Genomic DNA, 20248 nt, shown 5'->3' with positions numbered 1-20248 from the left:
GATGAGGTCGAGGATTCAAGCCATTAACGTCACCTTAATGTCACTACAAGAAAAAGGCCTTTAATGACGAAAACTTTTTGGTCACTAACCTTACAAAAATGGTCACTAAGTTAAATTAGTGACAAAAATTAGTTGGTCACTCTTCGTCATTATAGGTCCGTCACAAATTTAAATTAGTGACTAAAATATCAAATTGATCACTATAGTGACTAACATATCATGGTCACTTTTTATGATCACTAATATAAGTGACTAAAATATGGTCACTCACTTTGATTGTTTTGTGACCAAAAAATGGACACTCATCTTGAAGGTTTGTGACTAAAAAGTGGTCACTAACATTGAACATTTATGACCAAAAAATATCACTCACATTGGACATTTATGACCAAAAAGTGGTCACTCATTTTGATCGTTGTGACTAAAACGTGGTCACTCATATTGACCGTTAATTACTAAAAAATGGTCAGTCACATCGATTGTTAGTGATCAAAAAGTGGTCACCCATTTTGACCATTTGTGACTAAAAATTGGTCAATTCCCTCATTTGCCAAAACATGGTGACAATTGTTAAAATTTGCTACCTCTATTGCAATTATGTTCTTCAATAATCAAATATATAACCAAATCAAGGATTGAACATAAAATTTCATCTTCATTAAAAAGGAATGACAACTAGTTTTTCTACTCTCAATTGTAAAATCCGAATACATTAGTCAACGGAAAACCATAAACAGAACACTTATATCTTCTTGGCTAAGCTGAAAATTTTACCAACCCACATATGATCTCTGAGTATGCCACTTCCCTTTTAGGCTTTAGCTCCTAAATGTTCGGAACAAGAAAATTAACGTATTATGTCACCTGCAACAGAACATTAAATTGGCAGATTCCTTTAATACAGTGAATGATATTGAAAGGAGTTAAAGTTAAGAACGTTGACTCACTTTATGACCTTAACTGGGCCCAGATTCAAACAACCAAAGGAAACTGTCTCTCCACCTTTATGCATTTGCAGCACATTGATTCACCTGCATCAAGTACAGAGCTTGATAAAGAAAGTGTAGCAATTTTGGTTACACTTAACTTAGCATACAAACAGATTTTCTTTGGGTCAAGATGAGTATTTGATCCAACCACCACAAACCATGTTAACATAATCAAGAGAATACAGTATTAAGTGTTCTATTAACTGCACCTTAGGTTCCCATTTAAGGCCATTTTGACATAATTAAGAGAATACCATACAAGTATACAATAAGTTCCATCAAGTACCTTAGTTTCCCACTTGAGCTCTTCTTATCAGCAGGGTACAAAAAAACACCCCCGTAAAGTAAGGCCCGATGAATATCAGCAACCATACTAGCAATCATACTGTAACAAATATAATGAAACATAATTTAATCCATATAGAACAAGAATCAACAAGTTATACTCAAAAACCTTTCACATTAAATCTTAAACAATTCCTATAACAATACAAATATATACCTTCTTATATACCTTGGAGATTTTGCAGATGATTTATAATGTATGGGTGGGTGAGTATAAACTCTCCAAGGGATGGATAAAGGGTAAACCCATTCACACCAATCCAGTACTTAACACAAGCTGAAAACAAATGGATTTCTCAATGAGCTCATTAAGTAGATAACAAATTATCTTTAAAAATGTAAATCCAGAATATCACACTACAAAATAAAATATGTAAAAGAAAATAAATAAAAATAAAAGGTTATATAGTTCAGATGGGATATATACAGTTCCTATGGAACCACCACAGTCGTGTTGGAGGATCCATCGAGCGGATCAAAAACAACACAATACTTGCATAATTTCCATATAATTTGAGAAGTTAATAAAGGTAAAAGATAATATAGAAATATAAGATAGATCAGATCAAAAAGAAAAATAAATAAAAAATACTAAAAAGGGAATGTATATGGGTCTCACTTTCCACGATTGGACGGTTCAACAATTATAGCCTCTTCATCCTCTTCAGAAACAAGAATGTACTGAAAAAGCAGTAAGCAAAACAGGTAAAAGGATATAATGTAGAGAATCGTAGCCAAATAGAAAATAACAATCGAATTGTAATACAACGAGATAAATGAAACAAATGCCCACGGGCTTTGCAACACAAAAGACATCAGATATGCATCAAGATATCAGTGAAAATAGATCCTTCCATGCGTTACCGTAGTAGTGAACTGAGGGAACTAACCTTAGTATGTCAACCCAACTCAATCATCAGTGTGAATTAAAGCATCTTAACTAATTCAATTTAGTACTAAATGGAAATGAGAAGTGCTAGTATGTTTGCATCTATACCTCAAATGACCTTCACTAGGCATCGGGCTATGGGGTACCATTGCGTGCAGCTTCTTGCTGTTCTAGAGCTTTAGACTCAAAGTTTTCAAGCCATGCAGCTTCCTCCTACAATATCTTACATGCTCAGTGGAAAAAAAAAAATCAGTACAAACCATACAATTCTTGAAGTATCAAAAAGTGCTTCTAAATTATTTAGGTACCTAAGTACGGAGATCTTCGAGTCCAAGTTTTGTTTGAAGAATCTGCAGAGTGGTTTGCTCATGTTGAATATTCAAGGATTTCATCAAGAAAAAGGCAATTGCTATAGCATGATAACTAGCAGCAGTCTATAAAATTGAAAGGTGTCGTAGTGGTTTGCTCATGTGATCTAGTTTAAAATATTTGCTGCAAAATAGAATCACCTAAAATCCTATAGCAAACAATCAAACAAATTAATTCATGTAACAATCAAAATCCACAAGTGTTGAGATTTCCTTCACAAATCAGTGAATCAATAATAATAATAATAACACTCTAATTGGGCAAAATTCAAGGTGTCGGCAAATATTTTAAACTAGATCACATGCATAAACATTAGAAACATAATGATTCAAATACTCAAAATTATGATAATCTTATGACACAACTGAAGTATACACTACAATTCTAAATCAAATAGACCAGATAGAAAAAATAGGTTACAATCGTGGAGCATATAGATACAAGTGCATATGTACGTACGGAATTTAGGTAGCAAGTACCACCGAGGTTTTAGAACCCTATGGAGAGCCATTTTTACGTTTTCAATCATTTTAGCCAAGTCATTAGCAACAGCAATTAACAACCAGCCATTAGCAACAGAGACGAGCTCCACTCGCTTTTGATTCACTGGACGCAATGAATATCAATCCTCACTGCCACCTCACCGTGAAGCCTCGCATCGCTCGAATATATATATATATATATATATATATATATATATATATATATATATATTCCCGTGTTATATAGCTCGTATCTGTATCAGTACCTATATGATTGATAAACACGATTATAATAGTGGTTGATTGAAAACCAAATTGAAATCGTGAATTCGAATTACAGAGATATTGTCCAAACCGATTGATTTACCTGTAGTCCTGTAGATGAAGCGATCGATTACAGAACGAAGCTATAAGGATTCTTCAGTAGGAAATTACGGAACGAAGGGATCGATTAGAGTTTGATGCAAGAGAATCGCATAGAGAGACAGAAAAAGTATTTTCACAAATAAAAACCCTAAAATTTGGGGACCGTTGAACTTATCAGAAGATATAGAAGAAGCGGGATTAGAATCTTTATTACTGAGCATTTAGGTGAAAACGAAGTTTATTAACGAGTAATTATTATTATTATTATTATTATTATTATTATTATTATTATTATTATTATTATTATTATTATTATATTATTATTATTATTATTATTATTATTATTATTATTATTATTATTATTAATTATTAAATTAAGGGGTAAACTTTTACAATTCTCCAGTTTTTTTTTTTTCACGAAAAGGAAAGAGAATAGACTCATTAAAAAATAAAATCACTAGCAGTCGCCATTACGTTTCAGCGTATTTTAAAATTGATTCCAACATCAAATTTCCAGTGTCGTGAATAACTTTTCGTAAAGTAAGTTATTGGGGAAAAAAAGTTTAGTACGTCATTGAGTTACGATCCTAGATTCGTTAGTATTTATTGACAACTAGTTTTTGGTATCTATTTTTTCAAATTAGTGACCACTTTTTGGTCTCTATTTGTATATATTTTAGTGACAACCTTCTTAAAAAATATGTATTTAATATAAAATTTCCCTATAAGCAAAATTTAACTTAATTAATGTTCCTTAACATGTGCCTTTATGACACATATTAGCATATCACATTTTGTTAAATTAAAAATATGTTTGATGAATGTCAGTTTTATTTCATACATTCAAGATTAATTTGACTTTATTAAATCAAAATCTGAATTATCGACAATATGATAAACCATGAAGTTTAATAATATTTAGTAGCTACTTTTTTAAGTAAACAATTATTTTAAACTAAATATAAATAATAAGGTTGACAGTTAAATTAAATCGGAACCAATGTAATATTTTTTAGGTATTGAATTAGCACGATGAATATTAGTAAAAATAATACTCTTCCCGTTTCACTATAAGTATTCACATTTAACTTTAAAATTATTTCTCCGTCAACTTTGACTATAAATATTTTTATTTGTGTTATATAATATTTGATAAAACTTATATGTATAAATTGAGTGTTTTAGATACGATTTTATTGATATAAATTTCATCAAATAATATATAACGCGGCCAAAAATAAAAGGCGGCAACCAAACAACTACTCCCTCCGTCTCAAATCTATAATCTCAGACAAAAAACACGCAGTTTTAAAAAATTCCACTAACTTTATTCTCTACTAACAATATATTTTTTTCCCTCCAAATTAACCTCTTTTCATTGGTACGGAGTGTCACGGACTTATCTCGATAAGCTCACCGTGCGGCACTTAGTCTCTACTAAGTCAACCTAGCTCGGACCTTTCAATGATTCAAGTGACTAAAAGAGAACAAAATTATCACACCCCCAGTTAGGGCCTGGGCGAAATGTGATTCAATATCATAATACATACCAACATATTATAAAATGAGAACAATAACTATATGAATAAAACCAAATTGTATTTGAATGAACGCAGCGGAAGGATTAATAATGTCGTTACAAGAATTATAAATTGTTCAAATGCAGAAAAGTAAATATGCGATAAGTCTTGATCCTAGCCAAGTAAGTCATCACATAAGCAGTAGATATAGAGGTCCTGATCATTCAGTAACTGAGACAAACATGCTAAAAGTGTCAACCAAAAAGGTTGAGTGAAATTCATAGGTTTAACAAATATGATTGACTGTTTGTTTTTAGACCACAAGATTTGTTATAAAAGTAGATCACGCAGATCCAAAAGTAGTACTGATTCGTGATATTTTAGACTAAACGTTTGTTTTGTTGCCCCGATGATAAGTTGACAGTACCTTATCACCATGTTTAAATCATTATTAAGTAATACAAAGACATCGCGGTCAAATGTATCGGGGACGTTACTCCCGATAGGCCTACCCCCAATAATTAAGAATGTCTTATCCTGAAAGCAATTAAAAAATATCACTGTGGGGTCTTAGTAGCATAAGCTAGTCATAGCACAGTTTAAGTTCGTACTAGTGTCTAAGTTGTTTAAAGTATAAAAGCAGCATGTGCCCCACCCCAGTAATTATAAAAAGTGCTATAGCAATAAGAGTGAGGCTATGAAAGTCACCTTAGTAATTCGGTGAGTGAAAGTATTCCTTAAAGAGAAAGTATGGATGATCGAAGCACGGAAAAGTCAACCTAAGAATAAGTTGAGAATAGTTTAGATGTTTTGCCCTTTGTTAAGATAAGTTTATGAATGTTTAAGTGTGATTTCCTTTACTAAGTTTCCATGTTTAGTAAGTTTCTTATTAAAGAAGGTTTCTCGTTTTGGAAAGGCTTTTCATATTAGACGAACTTCCAATCTAACACTTTCAATTCGAATGGCCTTTTCAGGTCATAGGGTTCTGAGCCACATGACCCTTTAAATCGGAAATCCAAACTCTCCGCCTAGACTTTCGAGCGTCCACTCCTCCGAGAAAGATCAAGATCTATACCCGTCTAATATACCCTTCCAATACGTTTTAGGTTTGAAGTTTAAGTTATACTTATAAGTAATAATAGTAGTATTAGATAAGTAGGTTAAATTAGTGTAGTAGTAATTAAAGGTAGTATTAAAGGTTTAGGGTTTAGTATTTTAATTTATATCTTATATTTATTATACATGTAAGGATACATATATATATATAGTTTAAATTTAAGTTTTAGATCAATATAAGCATTAATAATTGTCTAATAATGCTCACTAACATTTTATTGACTTCTTATTAGAAGGTAACATGTTTAAAACTTTATAAAAATTTTCTATACATTAATACTAGTTTTTATGCATTAATTATTATTTGCTATTATTGTTTTAATAGCTAAATACAATTAAATAGATAAACATGTTTTAAATCACATCTAATATTTTTCTTAGGATCTACTGATCAATATAAACATAGAAAAATTTTATAATTCATTGTTATGATGTTTAAGTATTTATTTCAAATTTTGCTCTCGGTTTACAATAATTCATAGTTAATTATGTATAAAATACCAATTTAACTCAAATAAAATATTTTATATTTTTCGTGACCTTCCATAAGTGTACTAAACTCAAGAAAATTATTTATATATATATATTACAGATTTAAATATTTAATTCAAAATTTGCATTATTTCTAATATTAAATAAGAAAAAAATATAATTCGACTTTGAAAATCAACTTTTATAATTTTCACTTGTTTGTTCAAGTATTACAATCTCAGGAAAATTATTTGTATACTTATATTACTAACCTAACTATTTATTTCAAATTTTGTTTTATTTTATGTATATAATCGGAATTAAATATAAATAAATAGTTAACAATTCTAAAAATAATTTTTACATCATTTTTAATTGTTTTCCAACTGTTTTCCTTCAGTACATATAGTTCTCATTATTTAAAAACCTTTTATCTCTATTTATATGTATTTACATATAATTACCGAAACAATGATAAATAGAAAATAAATATATAAAATGATAAATAAACCAAACATTCAGTTCGAGAAATGTTTTTACATCATGTGTGACACTCGAAAATTATTAGATCAGTTATATAAATTCGTTTAATATTTATTATGCATTTACATGTATTTACCGATAATTTAATAATTCGTTTTTAAATATAAATTAATATAGTTTCCGAATATATAAATCATAAAAATAATTTTTATAACCATTATGATACTTTATACTAATTATTATGTATTTATTTTATTTATTTATAATTAACTTGAATTTAATTTGTATTTAACAGTCGGCTAACATAAAAACATAATAAAAACTGAAATAAAACTATAAAAAAATATAGAGAACTTACAAAAAAAAATTCCAGAGATTTGAGAGAGAATTCTTCAAGTTTTTGGTGTACAAATTTGTGAACTAGGCTATGGTATTTATAGTTACAATTTTTGGTAAAGAGAAAATAAAAAATACAAAAGTTTATATAAAAAAATAACTAGTGTCTTGTAAAAAAAATTAAAAGTATTTATGGCCAGTCATGCCATCATTTCAAAATATAAATAAATAAATAAAAGTAAAATTAAAAGTAGGAATAAAATAAATAAAAGTGGATCTAGATCTAGTTTATATATAAAATATACTTTTTTATACCATCGGCTGAAGCCCATGATGGGGTGTTTATATATATATATTTTTTTTATAAAAATAGAATATATATATTTCATAGTTCTAAAAATGTTAACTAACTTAATTTCTATTTTTATTTAATTATTAAATACGAATTTTGATAAATATAAATATATATTCGGTATTTATAAAATTATAAATACTAAATGTGGTTTTTATTTAATTAAATTATTACTTTATAATTTTATTAGTTTTATATATGTTACTACATTTATATATACTTGTATTTATTATATAGTTAATTGTATAATATATTAACTAAATAACAAAAGTAATATAAGTATTTTATATGTAATCATGTTATGACATACTTTTTTTTTTATAAAAATTCTTACGCGTACGTTGTTGAATAAAATTTATTATTCGTTTAACATTCGTTAATTTCGTATGTATATAACGACCTTTTATTAATACTTAGAGTTTATTCATTATACTTAAATCTTTTGTTCGGGCATTATATAGATGGAAAAATGAGGGTCGTTATAGTACCTCCACGTTAATGAAAACTTCGTCCCGAAGTTTTAAGTGGAGTTCCCGTCTGCTTCATCAACAGTTGGGAAGAGATGGGGGTATTTCCGTATCATTTGGTCTTTACGTTCCCAGGTATATTCGGGGCCTCTACGCGAATTTCAATGGACTTTAACAATAGGTATGTTGCTCTTATGAGTCTCTTTGACCTCTTCTTTCATAATCTCTATAGGTTCTTCGACAAAGTGCATTTTCTCATCAATGCAGATATCATTCAAAGGAATAACAAGAGTATCTTCGGCGAGACACTTTTTCAGATTTGAGACATGAAACACATCATGTACTTGACTTAGTTCAGCTGGAAGTTCTAATAGATACACAACGGGACCGATTCTTTGAATAACTTTGAAAGGTCCAACATAACGCGGACTGAGTTTACTTCGTTTACCGAAGCGGATAACACTTTTCCAAGGAGATACTTTCAACATAACGTTATCTCCAACTTGGAATTCTAACAGTTTTCGGTGAGGGTCGGCATAACTCTTTTGTCGACTACGAGCGGTTTCTAAACGCTTCTTGATTTGCACGATCTTTTCGAAAGTTTCATGAATAAGTTCAGGACCAGTTAATTGTCTGTCCTCGAGTTCATCCCAACACAACGGAGATCTACATTTGCGACCGTATAAAGCTTCGAATGGTGCAGCTTTAATACTAGAGTGATAGCTGTTGTTGTAAGAAAACTCGACTAAAGGTAGGTGTTTATCCCACCCTTTACCGAAATCGATAACACATGCTCGTAGCATATCCTCCAAAGTTTAGATAGTTCGTTCACTTTGACCGTCCATTTGCGGATGATAAGCTGTACTCATGTCGAGTCGAGTTCCAAGAGACGCTTGCAAGGATTTCCAGAAATTGGAAGTAAATCGACTATCGCGATCCGAGATAATAGAAGTAGGGATACCGTGACGAGTAACAATCTCTTTAACATAGAGTCGAGCTAACTTTTCCATTCTGTCAGTCTCTTTGATTGGTATGAAATGTGCAGACTTAGTGAGACGATCAACTATGACCCAAATCGTATCATTGCCATTTGCAGTCTTAGGCAATTTTGTGATAAAGTCCATAGCTATACCATCCCACTTCCACTGTGGAATATCGGGTTAAGTTAGAAGACCAGAAGGCTTTTGGTGCTCGGCTTTGACTTTCGAACAAGTAAGACACTTACTCACATAAGTAGCAATGTCGCCTTTCATGTTGGGCCACCAGTAGAACTCTTTCATATCCTGATACATTTTATTAGAACCGGGATGAATAGAATACCTAGTCTTATGTGCTTCATCCAAGACTAGTTCACGGAGATTACCATAACGAGGAACCCAAATTCGATTACCAAAGTATCTTGTACCATTTGACTTAACTTGCAGTTGGTTTTCGAAATTTATAGGTCCTTCTCCTTCGATAAGTGTAGGTTTGATAGCTTCAACTTGAACTTCGCAGATTCAAGAGATGAGATTCGATTTGATATTAAGATTCAAGGCACGAACACGCCTAACTTCGTCCTTTCAACTTAGAGCATCGGCAACTACATTTGCCTTTCCTGGATGATACTTTAGTTCACAATCATAATCATTTAACAATTCGAGCCATCGTCTTTGTCTCATGTTTAGCTGTTTCTGATTAAAGACATGCTGAAGACTCTTATGGTCGGTGAATATCATAAACTTAGTACCGTATAGATAATGTCGCCACATCTTCAGAGCGAATACCACAGCACCTAACTCCAAATCGTTTGTGGTGTAATTAACTTCATGTTTCTTTAATTGTCAGGAGGCATAAGCGATAACCTTCTTGCGTTGCATTAGAACACAACCGAACCCTTGTTTCGAGGCATCGCAGTAGATAACAAAATCGTCGGAACCTTCAGGTAAAGATAAGATCGGATCAGTGGTCAACTTCTCTTTCAGAATCTTAAACGCAGACTCTTGTTCTTCGGACCACTCGAATTTCTTCCCTTTGTGAGTTAACTTGGTGAGAGGCTTTGCAAGAAGAGAAAAATCTTTAATAAATTTTCGGTAGTAACAGGCAAGTCCCAAAAATTGGCGAATATGCTTCGCAGTCTTTGGCACTTCCCAATTCTGAACATCGGTGATTTTAGCAGGATCGACATGTATTCCATTACTATCTACAACATGTCCAAGGAATTGTATGGTTCTAAGCCAAAACTCACACTTAGAAAATTTTGCGTAGAGTTGTTCTTTTCTTAAGAGTTCAAGAATCAATCGTAAATGTTGCCCATGTTCTTTCTCGCTTTTAGAATAGATCAAGATGTCGTCGATGAAAACAATAACGAATTTATCAAGGTAAGGCTTGCAAACACGGTTCATAAGATCCATAAATACGGCTGGAGCATTGGTTAAACCGAAAGGCATAACACAGAATTCGTAATGTCCGTATCGGGTGCGGAATGCTGTCTTAGGAATGTTGGATTCCTTGACTCTGAACTGGTGATAACCGGATCTTAAATCAATCTTAGAATAAACGCTTGACCCTTGAAGTTGGTCGAATAGATCATCAATGCGAGGTAACGGGTAACGGTTCTTTATGGTAAGCTTGTTGAGCTCTCGGTAATCAATACACATTCTCAACATACCATCCTTCTTTTTGACAAATAAGATAGGAGCTCCCCACGGGGACGAACTTGGACGAATAAAACCTAGATCCAAAAGTTCTTGGAGTTGGTTAGAAAGTTCCTTCATTTCGGAAGGTGCTAAACGATACGGTGCTTTAGCAATGGGTGCAGCACTTGGAGATAAATCGATTTGAAATTCAACTTGATGTCACGACCCGGAAAATTTCGACTAATTTTAAACCAAACTCTCGATACGATTTAATATTTTTGACACAATAAGAAAAGTCTGTAAGGTTAAGTCTCAAAAATTTTGAACTGTTTCATATATTCATTTGACCTACGAATATTCCCGACGATTCACGAACCACTATCTGTAAATAAATAATTATATATATATTAATTTGAAATAGAAAATTTATATGATTTAATTCTTTTGTGTAAATAAAATAATATTTGATATTAATATAAATATTTATATATATGAAAAGTATATTGAATATATATATATATATATATATATATATATATATATATATATATATATATAATTTAGAATTTATTTAATAAATGCTCGTAGCACTCGTTTGTCATCTTGATAGTTATTAATCAAGTTAAAAACGAATTTATGTGATTTTAAAATAAACGGTGATCCGAAAATGTGTTATACAAATTTTGAACTTTTATCCGCCACTGATTAACAACGGACTATGAATTACTATTCATATTAAAACTGTCGGTAGAATAGGATTTAAATATTTTAATTCACGCACGTTAGTTTTCTTTAATTATATTATATTATTGATATTTTAATATTACTATTTACTTTTTGAAATTCATTCCACCCGTGAATATGAATTATGTTTATGATTCACTGTTTGTGATTGAGAATCTATCTAATTCTATATCATTCTATCTAATCCATCTCTATCTATCTATCGAATATATATATGCACATTATTATGCATATTCTTAGACATATACTTATACAACTTGACCAACCTACAATCATCACCTTACAAACCACTCATCACCATTTATGTCTTTCTTCTCTCTTCATCCTCTCTTTCTTTTTTTCACAATACAGAGAACACCCACTGCTATCTTTACTATCAAATTACTATATCATCTTCTTACTCTATTAATGCTACTGTTTTGTGTTGCTTCCGGCTACAACCATCACCATGATCACTATAACGATCACCAACTATTTCTACATCTATTTCCTGTTTCTTGTTCGAAGACTCAATCAAACAACCATGAACTAGCACTCATTTAACCACCCAAGAACCACCACCTTTATTGTTATTTCGTTTTATCATCACAACCACACCCGACACCATTGCTACACGATCACTTCGACTTAAACCCGAACACAAACACGATCATAACAACCACCATCTTCTTCATCAAACTCTTGAACCATCACACCACCTTAAACCTCACCATCTCTTTCTCCCTCTCATTCACTCTCGCTCCTGTTTCTACAACCATCGACTTTCATGTTAAACTTTTTTTTTTTTTTTTTTTGAAAGGAAACCCACGAAACCTGCTGTTACTCATTCTATTTTTCGGACAACCAAAAACCACCACGCCCTTCTGTTGATCGAAGGTTTAAGACCCAACAACAAACACCTCTGCAACTTCTGTATTTATTTCTTGTTCTATTCGAAACCACACCACGTCTTTCACCAAATCCACTACTACAATTACTTGTTTCTCCATCTTGATGTATTGGTTGGAATATAAAACGCATTATATAAGCAATAGACAAGATTTTGTGCTGGTAGGACAAAGTTCAAGATCATGGCCGACAACCCCTTAAACAAATCAATCATTTGTTGATTATTAAAAGAAAAAGGGATCAACTTTGACTAGTAAGGCCACCTTTTCTTTTATTTTATTTCAGACCACATTTTTATTCATAATACGGGATCACGATTCATCTTCCTATCTATATATTGCTGGATGATGATGATTCTGTAAACGATAATGATGCATGATGCTAGACAATTAATGGTGGGTGTTATATTAAGGGTGAGGATGATTGTGAAAACGTTGATATTGATGATTAGGTTTCGGTAACGATGTCATAATGATGATGGTAGCGATGATAATGATAACGATATGTTGATGATGATAATGATGTTACAATGGATAGATAAATAAGGTTAGGATTAACTGTCGGTGCTAAAGTTTTAAGAAAGCAATATAAAAAAAAAAGAGAATAGGAGCAACCGAATTATTCCTGGGTCTCTTGTTGGGCCACCATATCTTATTTTCCAATTTGGGCCGTATACTTGTAAATATTGTTGGGCCGTGTCCCTGTTTACGTTATTCAACCAAGATCAAGCTTATATTTCAAGATTTGGCTGTAATATTGGGACATAATCGAATAAAGATAAGGCGAGAGAATTATGATGATACGTTAGAGATAATGATCATGATTAGATGATGATTAAGTGATGATTAGATGATGATGATTGTGGTGGAGTAATGACCACGGTGATATGGGTTAAAGTAATAAGGGAGCGAATTTAAAAATAGAAAAGCATAGATAAATGGTTGGTTAAGGATGTTATCGGGTTAGCTGGACGTCGCGGGTTCAAACCCGGACTTGGGCATTATTTTTAGGGCTACTCTCATGATGTAGTTATTTATCTATTATTATTATTAATATTATCAATATTATTATTATTATCATTGTTATTATCATTAACACGATTTTTATTATTAGTAATATTATCTTATCACATAAATAAATAAATAAATATTATATAATTAATAGATGGAATTATGTGATTATATGTTTAATATATATTACTGATATAGGTTCGTGAAATCCGAGACCAACCCTGCATTGTTCAGTTCCGTCGTATGCATATTTTTACTACAAAATATCGTATTGTGAGTTTCATTTGCTCCCTTTTATATATATTTTTGGGACTGAGAATACATGCGCTGTTTTTATAAATGTTTTACGAAATAGGCACAAGTACTAAAACTAATTCTACGTGGGTTTAAACCAGAAATATACCCTTAGCTTGGTAACATTACACTACTTGTCTATGTACGGTAGGCGCGAATCCTAAAGATAGATCTATTGGGTCTGACAAACCCCATCCTTACTATGGGATGCTTTAGTACTTCGAGGTTATTTTAAACACACCTGATCTGGTGTACTTCAGAGGGTAAAACATGAACGTTAAGGCTTGTTACCGGGTGCCTACAACTTATAGAATACTTTCATACACTTGCGAGTGTACATATATTTATAAACGGAAATCTTGTGGTCTATTAATATATTGAAAAGATTGTTATGATAAACCTATGAACTCACCAACCTTTTGGTTGATACTTTAAAGCATGTTTATTCTCAGGTACGAATTAAATCTTCCGCTGTGCATTTACTCATTTTAAAGATATTACATGGAGTCGTTCAAGGCATATAGAGTTTAGTACCTTGCAACGGGTCCATATGTTGAAGATTTCGTCCAGGTGGATAAGGACGGGTCTTCACAGGTGGTATCAGAGCGGTGGTCGTAGCGAACCAGGTCTTGCATTAGTGTGTCTAACTAGGAGTTGTTAGGATGCATTAATGAGTCTGGACTTCGACCTAGTAGTTGTTAGGTTATATTAATGAGTCTAGACTTGAACCTGGTTTGCATGTTAAAAGTGTTTGCTTACCACCATTTGTCGAAAAATATCTACTTGTCATTTTCAGTCTCAACGCGTCTTATTGCAATTATTGCATAGACGGTGTACAGACGAATTCACATCCCATCACATTAAGTCTTGTCTGACACGTTTCCTTAATTCCCTCCGTAATCTACGGGATCTCCTGTACTATGTATAGGTGTTCTATGTAATTAGAATATCATCCGAAATCCAAAAATCATTTCATATCGAAAACTCTTTATCTAACCGAGCAAAATGGAACTCACCATTAGTACAAGCCTCTTGGATTCCGATATGGAGTCCCACTCAAGCTCTGAAAGCAGTATGACCGGAATGGACCAACCAATTCATCTGATGGGTTCGTAACCTCCTTAATCATTGGAGACAAGAAGAAGGTGATCCTTTTCATCCACCACATTGCCCTCTTGGCAAAGAAACTGAAGCACTTACCGGTGAACCTGTCTGAAACACCATTTTCTCTCTCATTTCCAGAGTATCTCGTCACGATTATATACTATACCAAATTCTAGATCATATTTATCCGCTCGTCTGAACCAACAATTATCCCGGTGTAATAGAAGAAGTCAACGAGCTTCGCGCTCGGGTAGTGGCTTTGGAGAATATGGTGCAAAGGTTACAAACACCAGCAGCAGCACCATCAGCATAAACAGTACCACCATCAGTAACATCAACAGTACCACCACCATCCAGTAATAGCAACATCCGCATCTCACACCTCAAATTCACAATCTGTCCCACGAATATCAACATCATACGCACCATAGATACCAAGGAGTACCAACAACAACAACCGATGAAGTATTGATCCATAACTTCATTAATATTCTACGAAGAATATGTAGTTTCTAAAAGTTTTAGAGATTATTTATTGTGGCTCAAACCGAAAATCATACGAGTTTAATATCATATTAACTCATTAAATCCATGATTATATCTGAAGAAAATACATATGCAAGTATATTTTCATAAAGATTGTAATTAAAAATTCTTTCGTACAAATTGTTAATGATGAAAATATTTTAACGGGTAGGTAATACCCGAGGAATATTTAAGATTTCGCATTAATAAGTTACACTGTACATTCTTCGAATCTGATTCAACGGTCATTTACTATCCTATTTACATCCACCGATATACGTATCTGTTCACCACAGAATAACTATTTTCATTCAATTTCATATTTGGATTTTGATCTATCAGAATCCAACAAGTGGCATAATGAAGAAAACATTGGACAAAATAAAATTTGTTAGAAACAAACAATTTAATTATAAAGAATTTTGTTAAGAATCCACGCTAATTGTACCTAGCTAACTGTTCCTAGCTAACTGGATATATTTTATTTACCGCAATTTAATTATCGCAATTTACATTCTCGCAATTTTATTTATCGCCCTTTAATTTCTGTTATTTACTTTACGCACTTTATTTATCGTTATTAAATTTCTGTTATTTATTTTACGCACTTTAAATATCGGGACACGTATACAAGGTTTTGACTTATCATATCGACGCATCTATATATATTATTTGGAATCACCATAGACACTCTATATGCAGTAATGATCGAGTTCTCTATACAGGGTTGAGGTTGATTCTCAAATAATATATATACTTTGAGTTGTGATCTAGTCTGAGACATGTACACGGGTCACGATACGTATTAATTAATTCGAATATTATATATTAAACTATAAATGAATTATTGGACTGTCAACTTTGGACTATCGACTGTGGACTAATAACATTGGACAATTAAAATGAATTAAAATATTGATTATAATATATGAAACTAAACAATTCTTCAAGTTTGCCACTTGATTTCATCCTAAACCTCATTGTATCTTGACGATTACAATCTGCGTTCGAACCTTTCATGATTCTTGAAAACACCTCGATTGAGAGGATGAACCAACCGTAATTCATCTACGGAAGGAAAGATTTATGCATATAGATATGCACCTGAAAAATTCTGGGAACCTGAGTAAATGTTTAACACGTATTTGTGCTAGCTCTTTTGGCATTGTTATTACTGAAAATAGATTTACAATTCCTGTTCAAATTAGCAAATTTTATCACAGCTCCAGCAAGTCAACTTCGACTTTTCGTTCGAAACAACCTTATTATAACCTTTATATATATGTGTGCTCTTTTATTGTTACCGGGGAACCTTTTATATTCCACCATATTACCAGCAACCTCGTTGCTCCTTGGCTTAAATCTCTCCGACAAATCACTATATTTATCTATTGAAGCCTTATCATGTACTCATTGACATCTTGTAGCGATAGTTGTCATACCAAATACCGGGAAGTATTAATCATTAATTCTCGAATTTCATAGCGTTCCTATGTCAACAGTTATATATCTATATATAACGTATATCTTCTGGACCGATGAATTTCAGTTCGGAATTCTCTGAATTCCTGAAAAGCACTCTAGCTTACGAATCAGATCTCTGAGTTCTGAAAATGCTGATGAAGCAGCAAAAGTTGTAAATGGTCTTAATGGCGAAAATTTTGATGATAAAGAATGGAGTGTTGGAAACACTCAATAAAAAAATTGGTACTGGAAAACGAATTGAGTAAACCATGAAGGAGACTGTGGACAAATCACAAGGAGTAAACATGTACTTAACAAATCCAGACGATTCAGTAGCTGACGAAATCTCCAGCGAATATCTTGCTTCCTACTTATTTCAAGCAGAAAAAGTTTCCGCATCACCCTTTAATTTCAGGTACTTTAAGAAATCCAAGATATCATCCTATCTTCCGTTATAAATATCTTCGATAATTTTGAAGATACCTTCATAATTATTCTCATCTGAAATCAATTATCTCCTAGTGCTATCTATTTTACATCATAAAAGAAACTGTTCTAGTTTCTATAATCTGTAACAATCGAGTTTAAAATATGAATGATTTCCTAGAGAAGTGTTGGGAATTCAAGCATGAGTTAGTATAATATAATGACGTCAGGCCAACGTGATTATATTACAGTAAGTCATGCTGAGTTTCTAATGAAACGTGATGATTCTCAGTACCATCATCATGTGCCATGTTACACAATTCTTTAATTCTATATAACCTCTAAACATATCCAGAAAATATTTCCTTGATATTTATGTTCTTCCGTAATTCCAACAGTTTTCCAATAAATCGTGCTATTTCATTTTCTTTCTGAATAGAAGATTTCCTTAAATTCCTTGAATTTCGGAAATCAACCGTGACTACGTCAAAAGTCAAGACGAATCTTTATTTCTCATTTCACTATTTTGTGATAGCTTCATTCATACTCTTTGCATGATTGAATTATCTTATCTATATTAAGCAACGATGATAAAATTCTATTCTATCAATTCATATTCGTCATGAAAACACTTTCATTGTTAGCCATGACAACCTCGATCAAATTTCGGGACGAAATTTCTTTAACGGGTAGGTACTGTCACGACCCGAAAAATTTCGACTAATTTTAAACCAAACTCTTGATACGATTTAATATTATTGACACAATAAGAAAAGTCTGTAAGGTTAAGTCTCAAAAATTTTGAACTGTTTCATATATTCATTTGACCTACGAATATTCCCAATGATTCACGAACCACTATCTGTAAATAAATAATTATATATATATTAATTAGAAATAGAAAATTTATATGATTTAATTCTTTTGTGTAAATAAAATAATATTTGATATTAATATAAATATTTATATATATGAAAAGTATATTGAATATATATATATATATATATATATATATATATATATATATATATATATATATATATATATATATATATATATATATATATATATGATTTAGAATTTATTTAATAAATGCTCGTAGCACTCGTTTGTCATCTTGATAGTTATTAATCAAGTTAAAAACGAATTTATGTGATTTTAAAATAAACGGTGATCCGAAAATGTGTTATACAAATTTTGAACTTTTATCCGCCACTGATTAACAACGGACTATGAATTACTATTCATATTAAAACTGTCGGTAGAATAGGATTTAGATATTTTAATTCACGCACGTTAGTTTTCTTTAATTATATTATATTATTGATATTTTAATATTACTATTTACTTTTTGAAATTCATTCCACCCGTGAATATGAATTATGTTTATGATTCACTGTTTGTGATTGAGAATCTATCTAATTCTATATCATTCTATCTAATCCATCTCTATCTATCTATCAAATATATATATATGCACATTATTATGCATATGCTTAGACATATACTTATACAACTCGACCAACCTACAATCATCACCTTACAAACCACTCATCACCATTTATGTCTTTCTTCTCTCTTCCTCCTCTCTTTCTTTTTTTCACAATACAGAGAACACCCACTGCTATCTTTACTATCAAATTACTATATCATCTTCTTACTCTATTAATGCTACTGTTTTGTGTTGCTTCCGGCTACAACCATCACCATGATCACTATAACGATCACCAACTATTTCTACATCTATTTCCTGTTTCTTATTCGAAGACTCAATCAAACAACCATGAACTAGCACCCATTTAACCACCCAAGAACCACCACCTTTATTGTTATTTCGTTTTATCATCACAACCACACCCGACACCACTGCTACACGATCACTTCGACTTAAACCCGAACACAAACACGATCATAACAACCACCATCTTCTTCATCAAACTCTTGAACCATCGCACCACCTTAAACCTCACCATCTCTTTCTCCCTCTCATTCACTCTCGCTCCTGTTTCTACAACCATCGACTTTCATGTTAAACTTTTTATTTTTTTTTTGTTTGAAAGGAAACCCACGAAACCTGCTGTTACTCATTCTATTTTTCGGACAACCAAAAACCACCACGCCCTTCTGTTGATCGAAGGTTTAAGACCCAACAACAAACACCTCTGCAACTTCTGTATTTATTTCTTGTTCTATTCGAAACCACACCACGTCTTTCACCAAATCCACTACTACAATTACTTGTTTCTCCATCTTGATGTATTAGTTGGAATATAAAACGCATTATATAAGCAATAGACAAGATTTTGTACTGGTAGGACAAAGTTCAAGATCATGGCCGACAACCCCTTAAACAAATCAATCATTTGTTGATTATTAAAAGAAAAAGGGATCAACTTTGACTAGTTAGGCCCCCTTTTCTTTTATTTTATTTCAGACCACATTTTTATTCATAATACGGGATCACGATTCATCTTCCTATCTATATATTGCTGGATGATGATGATTCTGTAAACAATAATGATGCATGATGCTAGACAATTAATGGTGGGTGTTATATTAAGGGTGAGGATGATTGTGAAAACGTTGATATTGATGATTAGGTTTCGGTAACGATGTCATAATGATGATGGTAGCGATGATAATGATAACGATATGTTGATGATGATAATGATGTTACAATGGATAGATAAATAAGGTTAGGATTAACTGTCGGTGCTAAAGTTTTAAGAAAGCAATATAAAAAAAAAAAAAAATAGGAGCAACCGAATTATTCCTGGGTCTCTTGTTGGGCCACAATATCTTATTTTCCAATTTGGGCCGTATACTTGTAAATATTGTTGGGCCGTGTCCCTGTTTACGTTATTCAACCAAGATCAAGCTTATATTTCAAGGTTTGGCTGTAATATTGGGACATAATCGAATAAAGATAAGGCTAGAGAATTATGATGATACGTTAGAGATAATGATCATGATTAGATGATGATTAAGTG

General features: G+C 32.0%; 1 long non-coding RNA gene across 5 annotated transcripts; it reads right to left on the bottom strand.

Moving 5' to 3' along the window:
- Positions 1–635: 635 nt before the first annotated feature.
- LOC139847254 (uncharacterized) lies at positions 636–3291 on the bottom strand. Of its 5 annotated transcripts, none has more exons than XR_011759386.1 (8): positions 3052–3291; positions 2532–2573; positions 2332–2445; positions 1954–2015; positions 1492–1611; positions 1276–1374; positions 948–1031; positions 636–864 (listed from the first exon to the last, which is right to left on the bottom strand). It is a non-coding gene; the product is annotated as an uncharacterized lncRNA (long non-coding RNA). The 5 variants fall into 5 exon arrangements; XR_011759387.1 differs by having other exon boundaries at positions 2332–2436; XR_011759384.1 differs by having other exon boundaries at positions 1954–2445.
- Between the last annotated feature and the right edge of the window lie 16957 nt (positions 3292–20248).

This window comes from Rutidosis leptorrhynchoides, chromosome 5, assembly GCF_046630445.1.
Source record: "Rutidosis leptorrhynchoides isolate AG116_Rl617_1_P2 chromosome 5, CSIRO_AGI_Rlap_v1, whole genome shotgun sequence".
NCBI classification, from domain to species: domain Eukaryota; kingdom Viridiplantae; phylum Streptophyta; class Magnoliopsida; order Asterales; family Asteraceae; genus Rutidosis; species Rutidosis leptorrhynchoides.
The sequence above is the reverse complement of the archived record's forward strand: the minus strand, read 5'-3'. Positions and strand labels throughout refer to the sequence as shown.